Source organism: Vanessa atalanta, chromosome 3, assembly GCF_905147765.1.
Source record: "Vanessa atalanta chromosome 3, ilVanAtal1.2, whole genome shotgun sequence".
Taxonomy (NCBI): domain Eukaryota; kingdom Metazoa; phylum Arthropoda; class Insecta; order Lepidoptera; family Nymphalidae; genus Vanessa; species Vanessa atalanta.
Genome location: NC_061873.1, coordinates 9,335,604 through 9,356,399, shown reverse-complemented (window position 1 = coordinate 9,356,399; position 20,796 = coordinate 9,335,604). Strand labels below are relative to the sequence as shown.

At 31.0% G+C, this 20,796-nt stretch overlaps 1 protein-coding gene across 1 annotated transcript in view; it reads left to right on the top strand.

Moving 5' to 3' along the window:
• The window catches only part of LOC125077108 (protein anon-37Cs-like), a 104,185-nt gene that overhangs the window by 7,332 nt on the left and 76,057 nt on the right, over positions 1 to 20,796 (top strand). The window contains 1 exon segment of the mRNA XM_047688913.1: positions 7,186 to 7,455. The gene's annotated coding sequence lies outside the window, so the exon portion shown is untranslated.

The following is a 20,796-nucleotide window of genomic DNA, read 5'->3' as shown; positions in this document are numbered from 1 at the left end:
AAGATAAAAACGTAATTTTTGTTTGTGAGAAATGGTGTAATTCAAAATATAGACTACACTATCTTTGTAATACGTATAGAATAAAAAAACGTGTTATATTTTATCTCATAGAAGATGTCATGAAAGAAAAGAGCAATAGATACTGGCTTTACGCCAAATACCGACCGCGCGCATCTACATTAAGAAAATAGTTTAGAAAATTGGGAATATATTGTAAAGACATATTTAAATATGTACCGAGTCATACCCATAAGATAGCGATTTATAGTTTCTCTGCAAGATTTACGCAAAATGCTTAATTTACAAAGATCGTGTCTCAACAAGTAACGTAGGCCTTAAAATATTTATGTAACATTTTCTGCTACAGTATTCCATAAGAAGTAATTCATGACTAATAAAACTAAGGAATTTACGGAGACGTTACACTCCAATGGGTTACATTTGTATTATATAAAAAGTATGTGATTTTATTAATTGTTTTTTATTAATGCAACTGACGAATAGTATAGAACTTATAATGTATTTGAACAATCATAATCAAACCAATTCAACGCCGTTCGTCATACGATTTTGATCGATATTTGGCAGCATCATCACACGCCCATATATTTACCTCTTAATTTACACAGCTAATACCTGTGACCACGTGGCTTTCGATTATCGTATTATAATATAATAATATATAAAATAATAACAAAAATACCTATGTTATAATTAATATTATTTACTATAAACAGTTTTTGATTATTAAGAATTAATTGTCGCGTTACAAAATCGTTATATAAATAAACAACACTTTTAATTACAAAATATTTTATTAAAATCGCATTGCAATGTTTATCGTCTTAATTTAATTAATTTTATGAATGAATCAATCAATAAATCGCATTACGTCTCATTGTAAATTAAGACATATTCATTTAAAACGTCATATTATTACATAATATATTTTTACGTTTTGATAATTTTAAGAAGCTGGTTATCGTATAGGGGCGTTATTTTTTAAGTCGAGTAAATATCGAAGTGCATCAGTCCTGTGTGTTAATATTCGTTGTGTTGTTGAAAATACTGTAGATAGCTCTCGGAGTAGCTCTTGCGGCGTATTTGATAGTTGCAACCTTCATTTGTTTATTTATAATAATAAAATTCACTCAGAATACTGATTTTATTTCTGTGTTATATCGGTGTTCACATCAATTATTCGACATGCATGCTACAGTATCCATAAAATTGCTATGTATATATTGTGCAGATTCTTTGAAATACGCCTAATATTTTTAAAAAACTAATTGATCTCATTTATTTACATAAAAATTACTCACATAGAAGACAATCAATTTATTGAGATATATAATTAGAATCAATCAAACGGCTTAAAGTAAAGCAATTTTATCAAACAGTAGCCACTAATCGCAGTTAAAGATATTAACTGTGTATGTTTTAATTGCCAAAATGTTACAGGTTATTTATTTACTTTCCCGTAGCTTTTGTTTTATTCGAAATAACAATTGAAACTCGTATTTCAAACGATGACATTTTTATCCACTTAAAAAGGATTGTTTCAATAAAAACACCTCCCTGTGCCGAGGCAAGCCTGGCACCAGAGACCCACTGATTCTCATAAAACGTTACTCAATCGGTGATCGTGTGTTTTAATAGTCCAACTAAAACAAACAATCTGATATTTCCCCTACGCTTTATGCTTGCGTAATTTCCGTGTTGCCTTTGTTTAGTTACAACAATCTTCAACGCCGTGGTCGCGTTAAGTTCAAAATGGCCTTTTCACACGAAGCTGTTAGTTAGTTTTCAGATTTGGGGAAACGTTCCTCGGTTCGGAATATATATATATTGGTTCGATTTTCCAATTACAGTCAACCATAGCTACCGCGGAAACACGTTTGAAATAAGTTGACATAACTGCGCTAAAGAAGTAAGAAAAAGGCATAACTATTTACATCGGGTTTAAGCGAACAAGTCATAACATTTCTGAACTTTGGGACCCGGAAAACTAATAGGAACTGCAAATTGTCTTTTCAGCTGGAATCTCGCTGACGTTTGGGGCAATTTGTGAGTTATCCCCAAGAGATGCAATTTCCTCTTTCCGCCTAATTGCACTCAAGGCTTTCTGAGCTAGTTAGAACTCTTGGCCACTGGCTTGTCGATGTCGCCGCGGTTAGCCCATTGAAGATTATCGACTTGATCTTAATTCACTCGATCCAAGTAACCTAATTAATTTCATGTGCAAATATAAAAAAAAAAACTATAAACGTTGGAAAATTAAAAGCGCCAGCAAGCATTTTTGTTTTATTATTTAAAGAAAATAACAATACTGAAAATATCGTGGCTATGTACATATTCTATAAATTAGTAACGTCTCTATCAGTTTTTTAATTGACGTTTTTTTTTAATAAAATAAAATAAAACCTTATTTATTATACAGATATCATATTTTCCATTTCATTTCCATAGCGGTCCACAATTTAATCCATATTTTATGTGTTCAATATGTCATTCGTTTTTAAAGCCAACTTAACTTTTACGAATTTTTAGTCGAATCATATATATATTAATATAATTCAATTATTTATTACGATTCATAAACTTTATGTACATACATACTTATTATTTAAAAACAATATAGTAAATAGATATTTTGTCTATCTCAGAAAAATATATAAAATGCAGTCTATTTTAGTTATCTTTTTATTATTAAAACAAAAAATAGTATTTATTGATAAATTACACTTGTGTATTGATTGTCAGAAATTTAAATTTATTTTTATAAAAGTATTTATATTAATATACATCACACAATTATATAAATTGTAACCTTCGTGGTTAACTAAAATAGTATGTGTTTCATGGTAAATATCCATGATTTAGCTGCATTAAACTTAAATTTAAATACTTACATAAATTTATTGCCTGTCTGCTGAATATTGTGCACAGAAGTTTTAACACATATACATACATAATGAAATAGTAAATTTATATCTTACAGACTGCTAGTTTATTCGTCTAACGTTTAAAATTTGATATTTATTATCTTTTACTTCTCAGAACATAAGTAGCACACATTTATGTGCATTTTATCTATACTAATATTATAAATGCGAAAGTAACTCTGTCTGTCTGTCTGTTGCTCTTTCACTACCAAACAAATTAACCGAATTTTACGAAATTTGTTATGAAGCAAACTTGAACTCTAAGGAAGGGCATGGGCTACTTTTTTTGCCTAACACATGACGACCAACCCCTTAAACGCGAGCTAAGCCACGGGCAACAACTAGTTTCATATACTTGTTGAACAAAAAGGTGGCTGAGTTACTTTTACCAGATCTCTCCAGGCCCAGATTGAATCTTTTCCAAATTGTTCGTAGCGCTTAAACGTTAAATATCGATAAGTAAGGGGCAATGTTTTGATATTACTATAAAAAAGAGCATTTAAATTAATTTAGAATTTTTATGAGTTTATAAACTTGACTGAGATGAGTTTCATTCGTAATGTGTTTTGTATTATTTTCCACATCAGGCGTTTAGACTTACGATTTTTTTATTCGGTTTCGATTGTTATCGCAACGATCCTTTTAAGTAATTTTATAACTAACGTAATTAATTTTTTTATCAAACTTATTTTACCAAAATTGTCTGTAAGACATGGCGTTAAATAATTAGAGTACTTATGACTTCCTCATTTTTTATATTTGGTTACTTTTATGCGGTATGTTTGTAAAGAGCACGAAATAATTTCAAAATCTTTTAATAAATATCTTTATACAAATATTTTTATTATGTGAACGTGATTCCAAACTAAACGTTTCCGATGGCTTAATACAGAAAGCGCGTAACGCGGAAATAAAACTTAAAAAATAAACAATAACTGTGATAAGATATTTATAGTATAAATTTATTTTAACTATAACCCCTTTGTACAGTTTTGACTTATGAAAGTAACAATAAATTTGCAATTAACAATAACATTTATTATACAACAATTTATATATATATATATATATATTTGTGAAATTAGGAGTTCTAAATCATATTATATCCTGCCTTGTTGGGTCCAATGACAGAAGGTTTATTTTTCGCCATGAGAGTCGCATTTTGCGATACAATGTGGAAATGCTGCTAGTATTTTTGTCACCATTCCTCGTGGTCATGATTTATAAAGGTGCTATTTTTAATTTTGATTTATTACAATAATAAGTTCTTGGCTTCGCATAGGTGCAATTTATTAATATAGCAAATAAGAAATGTGTTTAGCTAGAAAATATCGAATAGGTACATTTATTTGGTAACGTTAGTATGAAATGCGAATAATATTTTTATTTTCAAACATAGATCAAAATGTGTCTACGGCAAATTTATTCGAGCGTCCCGTTTTGCAGTGAACGATTTTTTCGTTGCACATCATTTGGAAACAATGACGTCCTTTAAATTCATATATTCATTCTTAATCTATAACAAATGTCCAAGGTAACTGAGATATTTATCTCGATAAAAATAAAATTTTTACTACGAATATACCTTAGAAAATAGAGACCTGCAATTTTTTATTGTTTTGACGTATCTCCTTAAAATTAGTCAGCGTCAGCCATGTAAGCTTTTTTACATTACATTATTTAGTTTTACGAAAACTTTTTTTTCGGTAAAACTCGTTATAGTTTAGGCATTTTGATAACCAGCAATTTACAGAATTGTATTAAATGTAACTCATTAGTTCACACTTTTCCAGTGTATCATCTTTACATATTAACCGTACCAGAAACAAGATAGATACAACTATTAGTATACTAAATATAAAATGAAGAGATTCCTTCCAATAGGGAATAATTTAGACAGATATCTGTCTTAAGAAGTTAGACAAAATGCTAATTCATTTTCATTTTATATATATGTAAATATATTTTTTTCATTTCCTTATTTTTGACTTAAGTATATTATGGTATATCATAATATACTTGATGGAATAGTCTCACTAAAAAGAGTATATGACCTAATTTTAGTAACAATCCTACAATTGGTTAACGAATTGAAGAATTTTTTTAAGGCCAGAAAGAGAAACTCTATCTATGTAATTTCTATATGACCGGTCATACCCATCACATATCTTCTATAAATATAATAAAATTGGAGTATCTGTTTGTAATATTAAAATAACCGCTTTTTACTAACATTTTTTTTTTAATTTTTGTCTGTCTGTCTGTTTGTTCCGGTTAATGTCTTGAACGGCTGGACCAATTTTGACGGGACTTTCACTGGTAGCTGATGTAATAAGGAGTAACTTAGGCTACAACAATAACTTTTTGTTTAATTCAAACGCGTACGAAGTCGCGGTTACTGATAGTCAGAAACAAAATTTAGTTACAGTAATTTTTTTTTTTTAGTATATACTATTTGACAAGATAAAAATTTGAATTTCAAATACGGTTCTTATTATTTTAGACACATTGCCATCCCACTTATAAATACCTGCCCGCGTTTCCCCTGGGGTTCGTGACACCCTGCGTGACTAACGATGTTCTAAGATATATTTGTTTCCAACGGAAGGAGTCGAGATGGCCTAGTAGATAGAAGAATAGGGGCAAGTATCTTGTGCTAATTTCGAGTTTAAAACATTTATCTCTTTCTCAACTGAGGAAAAAATACACCATTAGGCAGAAGTCGAAAAAAACTTTTATAATATTATTCATACATATATATAGGATTATAGTAAGTAGTTGATTGAACTTCATTTTCTATTGTTAATTATTATTAAGACTTTCTTAATTGAGATTAATTTCCTGATAATATATATTTGGATTTTTTAAATTTTCCCAATGAAACGAATTCCAATACATAACACCGTATTTTATTAAAATATATACTATAGATTCTGCACGTTGCTTAGACAAATATATGGTATTGACCATTTTCAAAAAGTGATTTTCCTTGTTTTTCCTTACGCAATCGTCCTTGGGATTGGTTTCGCTTGTGTGTAGGATTCGTGATACCTTATGGTGAGATGCCATATTATAAGGGTCAATGAGGCTCTAAGGTGCTGATGGTGTTTACAAATGCGCTTAACACCAAAAAACCCTTAGACGGCGGCTCTTACGATACCCAAGGGTTGAGTTGGGCGACTTTATTCAGCCGCTAAAAACACACAATTTTCAGAAATTATTTGAAAATAATCCTGGCCTGACAAATTAACTGTGTTTTTAAGATTTACTACATGAAAAACGACTATTATTTTTATTTTTGTCACTCTGCTTGTCCGGTAATCAAACACCTTCAAAACGCAAATTCACTATAATAGTTAAATTATTACACGGCAAGACCACGTAGTATTTAGTCAATATTTCGTCAAAAATAGCAACTTTAATCCTATTGACATCTAGCATATAAAAAAAGTTTAATGCGGGCAAAGCCACAGGGCAAGTATCTTTTATGTCGCGCTTGACCACGATGTTTGTTTTACACAAAATGCAGTCTGCTCCATCACCATTATTTTAGAGATTCGTAAATTTAAATTGAAAACTGTTTATTTTAAAATTGTTGCTGAGTATCGAGGGTATTATCGTGGATTTCAATATATATATTTTAGACGAAATTGCCATCGTCACGTCCGCATCTTTACGGGAGCGTGTTCAGCGTTAAAATAGAGAATCCTTATTGATTTCCGATACTATTAAGAAAAAATAAATAGAATCAGGATACTGGGTATAAAATGTTAAATTTCGGTTCGAGGGTGAGCACTCGCTGCTATAATTAGATTTCTTTTTGCGAATTATTATCGGTTCTTTCCATGCCATGCGGCGTAGCGGTTTTTAATAACGTTTCAAAAGTTCATGGTCTTTGTTATTTATGTTATTGTCATATATCATATTTATACTTCGGAACTTATAAACCTAAATAATATAAATTATAGTGAAGGCAACTAAAATCTAGCTTTTGTCAGTCAATGAAAGATACTCCACAAAACAACCTATAATAAAGAGTTTTGTTAGGCGTCATTTAAAAGTTTTGCTATCCATTTCCTGGTTTCATCATTTAGATCAGCTCGACGAAATTCGAACTCATCAATCGATACGATTTTTGTAGTTGGTTAGAATCGACCTCATATATTTGGTACACGCATTGTTAGTTACGATCAAGTAAAGCATATAAAAATTACACATTTAACATTTTTTTTTGTTACAGATGCCGAATGCTTCAAGGGCGTAGATGTCAACAGAAAACTTATCGCATTAAGACTTTAAACATTATTAATATTAGTGCTAAACAAGTGCTATTAAATCGTACGTAATTGTCGTTCAAGTGCCTCGCCAGTATATCACAGAATATTCATCAACTTAACACAAGTGTATTTTTTATAAGTGCGGTATTAAATATATATTTGAGAATAGATATTGGTCAGAGCAGCACAGTGTATATGAACAAGACAGAACAATATACAACGATGTTATAAAGGTAAGTTATATTTATGTTTCTTTTTAATTTTTATCAAATATGTATTAGATATCTAAATTATATTTAATTCCTTAAAGTTCGGCCACGCACTTGCAAGCGCCTTCGCATTGCAGATATCCATGGGCGGTGGTAGTCACTTTCCATCAGATGAACCTCCTCGAACAGGAGGTTCCGTAAAAAGCATTTTAATCATTTAATCAATCTAGAGCAATGCTCTTAATCATTTCACCGAATTTTCAATAACTTCAACGTAACCGATTGAGTTAAAAACCTTGCACACTTGCAACTTAATTTTAGTTTTTGTAATAATATTATTAAGTTTACATATTAACATTAACTTTGATTTAAAACTTAACTAGGTTATTAGGTATTTCTTATACATACATTCTTTCAAATTAATTGAATATCCTCGAAACTGCTGGTACGAATATCAAACAGGAAAATATAGTAATAATCGAAAATAAATATATTTCTTTTGATAAATAATACATTCAATAATTGTTGTGAACACCGCTTATATAAGATATAGAGTTATTGATATTATTTATATTTCACACATGCACAGAGCTTTAACATAATGTTTGTAGTGTTGTGCTGTGTTAAAGTTTAATTCCATTTCGTACTTTTGATTTTTGGTTTCTGTCCTGTGGAAAATGAATTTGTTTCATAATCATCAATCATCATTTAAACGACTTTAGTTTTATAAATAAAGTAGGTTTTTGTTAATAACAAGAAACATAATAACTTGTTCACTCTGACTAAAATGAAAAACTTAAAAACATTTAAGATTTAACAGAAATGCAGGATGAGGAATGTTCTCCGCTCATACCAACCGCGCTATTCTTTAAAAACTCCCTTTGTATCTCACTCGTGAAATGTTGAAAACCGACTTACGGTGACACGCTGTTTCGACGCGTGTATCCTTTATACGTTGTAATTGTTATAGTCAGTCGTATAACACTTTCTGACATTTCACGATCGTGACCTGCAATGAGTTTCGAGTTTGTTTTTGCAGAATAATTCTAGGTCTCTTCAACATCATGTAAAGGAGTAGAGTTTTAACATTTTACCACAGATTTATGACTTGATATATATGTATAAACTTAAAAAAAAACAGCTAAGTGTCGTGGGACATCCGGTTGAAATTAAATTTTAATAATTAAATAACAGACCCAATAGAATAAATTTACAACGTTTAAGAATATATAAATACCAAGATTTTTTTACTAAAATATAGTTTTGTTAAACCGTATATAATAAATAAAAAGAGACAGAGAAAAAGAGAGGAAGGCCGCCTAGAGATAGCATAACGCTTTTTCTCCCTGCTCATGTTAAAGAACTTCATTGCAAAAATATTTAAACTAAGATGCTGATATGAGATACCAGTAGCCTGCCTAAGAAGTTAAACGAAAGAACCAATTACGTCAAATCACGTTACCCATCTTGCACGGCTTTCGCCTTAGCTTGACACTTTTAAAGGCTAGATAATATCGATACTGTTTACTTACTTTAAACCGCCAAAGCGGCCACATTTGCGCACGGTTGTCAGGATGTTTGCCTTTAATTGTAGACTCTAATTATTGCGGTGACTTCACGCTATACGAGTACACCGCGTGCACAGGTTGTGACTAACCCTGTGACTAACTATTGCATAAATAAACTAAATGTCTAATGCGACTATGGACTGTTAAAATTAACGTCTACACTACAAAAGGAGTAAGTGTGCAAAATTTTAATTCAATTGGACCAATCGTTTCAGAGGTCCTATATATAGGTATTTCGCATATGTTCTTGGTGGTATACCATAAGATGGCCCATTTGCTCGTCCACCTACTTATATATATATATATAAAAAATATATTTATGTATCACTTATAATATTATTTTTTTGTTTTATCAACTCTTGTCGAATACAATTCGAACTATGAAGATAAACTCTTCAATAATTTCAATGGTATTCGTTTTACATAACGTAAACAGTGTCTCTTCCTCATTTGTCTTATGTATCACATTAATATTAAAGTTCTCTATTAATACTCTGGCGTCACTCCAACCGTCGCGACATTTGCCGTGGCCTTCGCGGATGTTAATTATATTAATTTTGTCACTGTTTACATATGTCACGAGCAGTTATTACGTCTTATTAACGATTACAATCTATAACATCTCGATATAACTTTTACGACATACATTTGTATTTAGTCATATTATTTTAATTTTATAATAAACTGTAGGAGAATTATTGTAACTCTTGTTATGAAAATTGCAATAATATTTGGTTTGTTAAATGTAATCACTATGTTTACTGAGTTTTCATTTATTGTCCTATAATTCGATGGGATTCGTCATCGACAGCATTTCAGGAACCATTCGACTATTTTATACTATTTGAAAGTTATAAGGTTTTTAAGAACTTGCTACTAATTTCAAAACTGTGATTAATGAGAGGTTTTATTATATTAATTTAGGAGATGTATAATATGTGATGATAATTTATTTAAAACCAGACATTCCAACACCAATTACCATATTAATAACAGAACGACGATGACGATTTATTATACAAAAATCTACTATTAATTTTCTCCTATTTAACCTCCTTAGAAGAAAATAATTTTCATTTTTCTGAATACTAAGCAGAATTTTTTCAATAAAATCGACTTATTTACGTCTAATACTAGTTAACAGGCTGGCATGAAAACACTTAACGTTGTACAAACAAAATCCTCCAAGCTCATTGTTTGAAACTTTTTTATAGTTTCCTGGTAAACATAACCCTAATAGTTTTGTCATATTATTTTATTCAGCAAAGCGTAAAACATTAATTATACCATGAAATCGTAAACATAAAACCTTATTCAGTTGAACCTCAATACACAAATACACAAGTCTAATTAACCCGATGGATCCGTTACATCGGTATCGCTCTCATCCACAATCAAGCAACTTTGATAATGCTTTGTTTATAGTAAGTAAGATTGCAGTCTAAATTACCTATTTGTTTGCCTTTGATGTTGCCACCTAATTGCTCTTATTGGTCTTTAGGTCTTACAGCTGGTTTTACGCCAAAAGGAATACAGAAATCTGACAAAAATAGAAGCAATATCTGATAGTGCCAAAAATAACTTTCAAAGACAAGTTCCTCATTATTTAGCACTGAAGTATACAAGTGATATAATTCACAATTATTATATGTGTTTTTTTTACAATTATTTGTTTCTACGATGTGATATTCTCTAATTTCGGCCCAGATAGCCATTTTCGAGTATGATAGTCACCTTCTACATTATAGTGCATAAATGTGTGAAAACTAACCTTCGTATTCCACCACTCACATAATCCTAATGGATGGAAAATACGAAATGACCGCAAAGAGTTCAGGCTCAGGACCAACGGTTTTACGAGGTTTTAGAGGCATAGACGTCAACACTAAAATTCCAAACTCGACCTTTTAGTAGGTAAAAAATACTTCATAAACCTCTTCGAAAAATAAAAGTTATCTATCGGTTTTATAATCCGCTAATATTTATAAAACATGGTTTTACAGAGATGGCTGCGGTATAGTTATAATCAAGAATTTACCCTGCAGAGCGTTATTTATTTAGAATGGATTCGTTTTCATTTCGACCGAAACATAGGCTTGTAATTTTGTAGGCACTGTGAGAGCTCGGGAATCAAGATAGAGCTTGTTGATTGTGCTTTGGACATTTGAGATGTCACGGTTGAAAATCATTAAGCAAATTTGTATGTCAATGCTATTAATTGCATCGATTACACTTAGTACGGTATAGAATTTAGAGTCTTGGGATACGCAGAAGACAAGTGCAATATATTTAACTCAGACGGGAATTGATCTAACGACCTTAGGAGCTGAAGGTAGCAGTGACCGCTGTGCTTAATTGTCGTCATTAATCGTTGGTAAACTGCAGTAATTTTGATAGAATTCGATTGCTAATATTGATTGCCGAGAAGTCACCTGGTGCTAACTAGAACAAATGTTCGTCATTTAGCAATATTGTCGTTTGATTAATTGCTACAATTAACATTGAGTATGCTTAATTGAAATAAGGAATAGGATATTTACAGTTATTAATAATATTCGAAAAATGTTATGCTTTTTTTTAAATTTCGTAATTTACTGAGTACGGTAAAGGTAAAGGCGTACGTTAGTTATTTGTTTTTTTGTAGTGAAGTTAATATCACATAGAACGTACATTTTATCTTTATATTTGAACTGCTTGTAGTGTGTGTAAAAAATATTCCGTTTAAAAAAAATCTGAAAATTATAATGAAGTACCTCATACAAGAAATATCATCCAAATCATTTTTAGTCAAAGTACATAACTATTACATTAAATTTTCACACAAAGGAAAGAATTATTATTATTTTCAAATAAAGAATAAAATTTACAGATGCCTCATAAACAGTTTTCCAATCGCTCGTACTGTCACACTGATATCGTTGAAGTATATGACATCGTGTCGACAATTTAATCGCTGGTAAATGCCGGCAATTCGGTCATGGATGCGATTGCGAACATTGACGACCGAGAAATCAACAGTTCACGTTAAAATCGATATAAAACATTCGCTCTTGATATTGATTATTAAATTATGTAATAAACATTAACTGATATCATTTTATTTATTCATTTTTTGTCTCTCTTTTTATACATACATACATTAGCAGCCTGTAAATTTCCCACTGCTGGGCTAAGGCCTCCTTTCCCTTTGAGGAGAAGGTTTGGAGCATATTTCACCACGCTGCTCCAATGCGGGTTGGTGGAATACATATGAGTCAGAATTTCGTTGTAATTAGACACATGCAGGTTTCCTCACGATGTTTTCCTTCACAGCCGATCACGAGATGAATTATAAACACAAATTAAGCACATGAAAATTCAGTGGTGGCCTGGGTTTGAATCCGAAATCATCGGTTAAGATGCACGCGTTCTAACCACACAAGTCTCGGCTGTCGCTCTTTATTGCACTATTTTTATTATGATAATGAATTTGATTACAATAAATAAATATTTTTTGTTCATTGCATACATCAATAAAGAGTAGTTTACATATTCATTTCAACCGTTATATCTAAATAAAAAATAGTATAAATAATAATAAAGAAAAGAAAGGATCGCAGTGGGTACGGAAAAACTTAAAATGACAATAATCTAAAATACAGCTTAAAATATCGTCTTATTTTTATATGATAATTACAAATATTATATGTTTGATAATTTCTTGATCGATAAATAATAAATAGCACATATCTTGTCAAGCTAAATCTGATAACTAGACTTTTAATTTTAATTCATTTTTTTATCAACTTCCCTGAATTCTTGTTTATGAAAATCGAGAACGTAACAAGAGGAATTTGAAAAATATGGTTTGCATACCAACAGTGTACCAACCAACACATCTAACATAATTATAATTTTTGACATTATCTAGTAACAGATGAGAGTATGTTTTTGTTAAGCCGTATCTCGCACTAAAACGTTAAATAAAGAAAAACAAATGAGCTTCGTAATGCTAGACTATGTTTTTTTTAATGTTAGTTTACCAGTTAGTGTACAACTAGATCGATTTAAATTATTCAAAGTTTCTTTTGAGGTGTCTGGTTTCACGTGACTAGGCAGTCCCAGATATTATATTCTGACAATATTTATCGTTTTTCAGAAGAAAGTTTATGATGTTAACACCTCGTAAGCTGACATCGTTATCATTTAAAAATATAATTTGTGATCACTTCATTATGATTATATTTTGTTCATAAATAAAATTGCTAAGTGACACATCATTGAGAATTCTTTGGTCTTGGCACCGATTTCAATGAATAAAAATGCAATTCAGTTATTTTTTAATTATTTAGTGCATTTTTTATAACCTAAAATTTTATCTTTGAAACGGTTTTAATTTTTAACAAGATTTACGTTGCTTATGTATAAATTTTTATGATCCATTAAAATTTTACAAACTCGTAAACAACATATAAAAGCGAAAGTTGTTTGGCGCTATTATTATAGTGACCTGGCAGACTCTTTTATCAATTAAGATATACATACATACATAAACACATCATTGACTTATGTACATAAGTATAGACGATATGTATAGACGTATATTTATACGTCTTATATTCGAAGATTCATTCTTCTATTATATTACTATTTTTATAAACAGAAAGGAAAATATCAGCCTGTATATGTTTCACTGTTAGGCTAAGGCCTCCCTCCTTTTAAGGAGAATGCTTGGATCACGCCAACCACGCTGCTATACATACACGTAATATATATATGAGGATATTACTGACACAGTTGACAAAAACGAGACGTAACTAATCAGAAAATTAGGCACGTGAAGGTTCAGTGGTGCTTGCCTGGGTTTGAACCCGCAACATTGGCCTGAGAATCACGTTTTCTAACCTCGGCTCTCTTTTTATAACGTAAATATTGCTACGGAAGTTGTTTTGTGTGGAAAAACGGTAAGGGCTTCAATCAAAAGCAGGAAATTAAACATAATTTCTATTATATACGTCGCTATTACTTTTCATGAAGTTTATCAGAGTTTGTTGCGTGTTTAAACATACTCGTAGCTTTTACCAATAATAAGCGCTCCTTGTTTCCTGTGACTCTCCGCCTGAAATTACTCACTTACTTATATGTCACGAACTCGAATTGCTTTGAGTAAAAAACATCAAAATCTAATCGTATTTTAAAAATACATCAGTAGAAATAAAAACTGTTGTTTTTTTTTTTAATCTAAACTCAAATATTTAAAAGTGAGCTCAGATCTAATAAAATACAGTATTTGTAATCGTAAACAAACTCGTTAGACATATAATTTTCTAGAAAACAATCGGACGCATACGAAATATCTGGAAATACTTATCACGATATACTGTAACAAGAAACACAGCGGGAGCATCTGCAATGATGTTACCATAAAAATATATTCAGAGTACCAGAATTTAAGATTTTTCTTTTCCGCAACTCGTAGTTTACACAACGAAGCGAAAGCGTGCATAATGCACCTATTTTATTCAGAACAAAGAAGAATGTTTGTAAAGACAACATAAAAATAAAGCACCGTGTACACTTGTGTAACATGTGCTTTGAAACGTTAGGGATTAAATCGATGTGAAACGAAGATATGGGACTGTTGTTACAATGTTGAATTCCCTCAGCCTATCGTTTTGATCCGATGTCAAAGCACGTGGAATATATTATGTAGGTTCGGAAACCCATACGAGTTTCTTGTTGAAAATATTTCGCGTCGATTTCGTTGTACTTTGATACGAATGACATAGGAAATACGTATCATGTATTTTATTCTTAAGAAATACGTTTCATGGTTTAAAAACGATGAGTTTATAATGATTAACGACGTTCAACAAAAATCTAAGTGTTGCCATCATTTAGTTCGTACGTACGAAATGTCGGACATATTTTTTCCAACTATTAATACGCCAAGTTCTCTTACGTAATCTATATGTATAAAAGCGAAATATCACTCACTGATTAATCTCGATTTCGTTTTTCGATTTCGACTCAGAAACTATAATACCTATAAACTTGAAATTTGGCAGGTAGGTTTCTTATATGGTGTAGACGTCCACTAAGAACGGACTTTACAACACTCCACCCCTAAGTTGGTTAAAACGGGGTTTCGGAGATTTGTATTTTACAAATTTCGCGCGGGTAAAGCCGCAGGTTCAGCTAGTATTAAATATAACATGCGAGCCATAAATATATCATGTTATTCTTGTTCATGTTTTGTTATTATTATTTTAATAACTTATCTAAATTAACTTTTCATAATAGTGCCTGTATATTCAAAAACATTACATTAACATGTAACTCTTCTTAAAAATGAGGTTTGGAATTTGTTCCACATGTTACTCGTACACTTATGCTGATTGGTATATAATATGTTGTAGGTCAATCGTTGAATTGGGCCAATTGTGATCTGCCTGGTTACGATATGCTGGTATTTTTCGGTTTGACCGATTATTTCATGAAAATTCAGCGGAGATTGCTGGTATTTGATAACTCTCGACCTTCGATTTAGATTTATTTGTTCCATACATTGGGTCATCTTGTACCAAGCAAACTTATGAGGATAATATTGAATCAATGATCAATCCGCAACTACAAATTATAATGATGAAACGGCTACTTCCATCGGATTAGTGCTTAGTGCGTGATTTCAAGATAAACAAACGAAGAAAACTCTTATTTTTATCATTTTACTAAGAGTATATATTTAAAATACATTAAAATGACTTTGTAACAAATCAAACATTAAAGGAAATACTTAAAGAAAAGTACTCACGTTTTCCTTTAGAATCCTGAGTGATATAACTTGGCCCGTATCCCATACATTCACAGTGCGGCACGGACGTGAGCAAATATGAGCACAGAACCCGTTCCAACCAGCTTTCGGCTCAATTTAGATCGAATTTTCATTTTGAAGATAAAGCAATGCGAAAGAAGTCAATCTGACGAACATTTGCCTTTCCATAGCTTATTAACGTACAAAAGCGACGGATAAAAACATTTTCAAAGCGCATTTTGTACTGAGTCAAGATTTTGCAGTTAAATTGACACACTTAAATGCTTCCAACATTATCATTGTATTTGAAAAATAAAGAACCTTAAATACAATACAAATAGATGAATATAAATTAATAAAATAATTGCAAATGGTGCTTATATACGATAATTGAAATTAATTTTGATATTTTGAACTTATTAACTGTTAATTAATTAATTATGTATATATAAACTATCTGTACCGACAGACGTCATCCTGTCTTAGCTATAAATATTCACGGTATGTTTGCTTTAAGTCACTGATAAATATTTAGCTGACAATCTCATTTAGGAAACCTGCGCGGGTTACTAATAATACGGTATGAAAACTCTTAAGTTTTCTGATAATTTATATTAATATATTTTAGTTTAATTATAGTTTCCGATTCGGCTACCTCACAGTAAAATCAATTGTCAACCATCTTGATAGGACTTAACTGGCTCTGAAACTCAACACAAAACCGTCATAGACTACCGTTTATTTCTTGGTGCAAAAATATTTTTTTTTACACTACTTTCTGATGATTTCCAACAAATCACATTAACAACGCAACGACAACAGTTTATTTTTAATAATGTATAAAATTTAAAATTGCTGTGTCGCCATTTTCTAGAATAATTGGAATCTGTGTAAATTTCCGGTCGCCTCAAAGCTTGTCGCTCTGTACGCAGCCTGTTGACGTGAAATCATTAGTTCTCAGAATACCTGATCTATTTTAAGCAAAACGTCAAATGATATTTACAAGACTTAACTAGATTTTATTTTAATTTAACGATATAATATTTTTGTATTACGACACCTACAATTTATACTACGCTAACTCGAATTTTGAAATCGTCTTTTTTGTGCCAAGTTGCTTAAATGTTATAATGTTATTTTATATGTATTAATAAAATCGTGAAGAAATATACAAAATTAACGAAATTACAAATTTATACAACGCTAACTAAAGGCAATTTTTTAAATCTATCGATTTATATTACGCCAACAATTATTAGCGGAGTGTACGCACACTTTCGAGTTAGCGTAGTATAAATTATTGGTGTCGATTAGATAAATTATAATAATAACACGAAGCCTAGAGTGTAAAGCACTCATTGAAGCTCATCGAGACGGCTTAAGAAGAGATAGTGCTGAGTTGCGATATCTATTGATTACGTCATAGAGGCCATCTTTATGATGGCAAAGAAGAGATTTAAAAAGTTATATTAACGAGCTCACTATGACATACTACAGATTTTAATCACGATTGTACATTATTATAACATGTTTTTATATTTTATTTACTAAAAATATTTGTAGATACACATAGCAATTTAATATAATAAAACTTTCGATAATTGGGTTAATAATTAATTACTCTTAATTTATATATTTTTTTATATATACCCATGAGTTTTTTTAATTAATTATTAAAAAAAAAAGGTTAATTATAGTGTGACAAAATAATGTAGACTCTTTATTCAATTGTGTAGTACATAGCTCGTTAAATCGTTATGAGCACCATTCAGTTTAAAAAGTTTGTCTTAGTAGTTAAAAGTTATTGGTGAACGAATACGTGCGAACTTACGTATTGACGACATTTTGTACAAATCAAATCGAAGATATATCGTTATAATATTTACTTTAAAGATCTAGTTTTAAAGTTTACCTGTAAACAACGGAATAGGATGCCAAATGAAACAGCCGTTTCCGTCTGTCAGATGATAATAAACAAATCAGTGTTTTTTTATAAAGACCATAGAGTTCGGTTGGCATGCAAAAATAAATTTAGCTTACATTCATTGGTGGAGTATTAAATCGATGTTGTTTTTGGCGAACAATTTGCGTGAAGGGAGGCAGTGACGCACGTGCGGGCGGGGCGGGGGCGCGGTTGTGACGTAACGGGCGACGTCAGATGATCCTGCCCGGCCTCGGCCTCGGCCTCGGCCTAAAACGGCAATTTCGATACAAGTCCGCGTTTTAAGGATACTAAATTATTATATTTTTTCTGACTAATTTAATAAAATTATAATATTTTGTCCGAATATTTGTTTGCATTTTACTCTACGTAGTATTGTTAACGTCTGTTATGTAGGTACTATATATATATATATATGTTGATGAACAAAAATTAATAATATATTTTTTATTATAAATTAAATATTTATGAAGTAAATTAATTTAAATGTTTATATTTTAAATTATATTAAACGTATAGTTATATTTATTTTTTATAAAGGGTGTTAGTGGGTGTGTCATCGACCTTATATTTTTAGCCAGGACCTCAGCGTAGCAACTCCCGTTCGTTGTTTCAAAACCTGCGCATACAAGCCGACATTTTAGATCCCTTTTTACTTTCATTTAATACTAGAATATAAAATATTCAAGCTCTTTTACAGTTAACATGCTGTAATAAAGCTATATATACTTTTAATATATTGTGTTTACGCCATGTTTCGCCATGTTTTTCTGATAAGAATTGAATTTAATTACTTTGTTACTAATTATAACGACAAACTATAACAAAACTCTTTTTTGTTCTTGAAACGTGTAGATTATCCTGTCCCTATTTCTAGGCATTCACAGGGAGTAAGGTATCAATAATACTAAATTCAAATAACATATTATACCTACTAAACCATCCGTATCAATTACTTGTTATAATATTAATTCTTCATAAATAACTTTTGCCGTAATTTTACATAAAGCAAATTAATTCACAAAATTACATCGTGTAATCTAATGTTAATTATATACAATATTTAAATAGTATGTTTGAATTGATTTTTTTTTGATATAGCGTTAACGTAACCTCAATGAAGAGAAAAAATTTTATTTTCAACAAAATGGTGGGTTTAATCTCTTAAAAATGCTTATTAAAATTCATTTCAAACATGCATCGTTCGTAACGGTAGGTACTCTATTAAAAATACAAAGTTAAAAGTGTTATAAAGAACGTTTTAGTTAAATTGATATAGGCCGCTCACCCCAGCGAAAAGACACCGAGACTGAAGGGTACCGCTAGTTTTTTAGTGGGTACTCTAGTGTACTAGGGTGCATTAATCGTCTTGAGCACTGACGAGTCTCAGATACCCCCACTTCATGTGGGAGAAACACAATACGATTATTTCCAGCGAGATAAAAAAGTGATTCTTACCACGTTGTTGAATCACTTACAATACACTTAAAAGTAATGTAATTAGCATACATTTAACAGATAAGCGGTTATTGTCATTGATTATATGGCTGCAAAAACTTTGGTCTTGGGCAAAAAGTTAGCAATGTCAATCCCGTTCCTCAGTTTCACTCTTTACCTTGTCAATGTATCGCTAACAATATGGTGTAAGATCATGCGACCCTTTTATTTAAAATAACACTGGTTCAAACAACTTTTAAGCCTTATAGAAATACGCAGTATTAATTTTTGATAAACACATTAATACTGTGTAGCAAATTTCTTCAAAAACGGTGTATATTTTGTATTATTCAAAGAATATTAATTGTAAGGAGTAAAATAAATCTCCTTTCGCTTCGATCATACATACATGTGGGTTCCTTAACGATGTTTTCCATTACCGCCGATCACGACACAAATTTAAATGATCTTGCTCAGGTTTTCTAACCACTGGATCACCTTGGCTCACAAATGAAAGCCAAATTTAGAAAGGCTTTTTACAAGCGGAACCTATATTATATGTATATGTGACAAATACATTAACCAATTAACCGTGAGTCAACACATTAAGCGAGGGTAATAGATCTGTGTACTAGTGTTAACGATCGCTACTTAGATTAACAACATGTACAACGTATTATATATTTATAAAAACTAAACACGCGACTGTATTTTAATTTGTTACCATTGTTATAAAAACATAAGTATTACTTTATTTTATTTTTTTATTACTTTACGCGTGTAACTTATAATTATTAAATAAAGTGTGATTTTTGAATTTATTATTAAATTTATTTATATTTATTAGGAAGTAGGTGTAGCCGCTCGGCTTCGCTCGCAATGCTTGTTGACTTCCAGGCAGGATATATTACATAAGTCATACATATATAATTGTATTTAACTATCATGACTTTATTTTTAGATTTTGAAAAAGAGTAACTACTGAATTTCTTGCCTTTCGGCAATTCATATATTTTTCGGTAATGTATGAAACTTTGTAAGGATACCGGCAGGTGTTAATGAAATTTTATATTTATATGTATATATATCTACGATCATTTGATTATTTATATACCTGGATAGACTGTCAAAGCTGAGAACGCGTCGAACAAATATTGGCCAATAGTTAGTCACTAAGTACACGCACACGAGTAAAGCAGTATGACGTTTGGCGTAATGTCAATCGTAGCTGTCACGCACACCAATATATAAATAAAATTTTAGCTGCCATATATTCGTCTGTATTTGAGTAGTCATAGAAGCTCCAAGCCATCTCCATGAGACAAGAGTGACTTTTTTCTTAGACAGGGTAGTGTTGTTACATTTAGTAACGTTGTTAGAATATATATTTTCTATATATGCTTGTAGAATGAAAAGATAAGTTTATCTTAGCTGAAACAGTGAGTTAAGTAAGTCACTTATTTGTAATGAGTAAAAGCAGGAAGGTAGTTAGTAAGAAACAAGTTCGGTTTTAAGAGCTAATCTATTTAGTTCGTACACGCGAATTGATCGCAGTTCTTTATCGCACTGTAAAACTATTACGGTAGGGAGCTGTCCTATTAGTTAAAGTGGATAGCAACATTTAA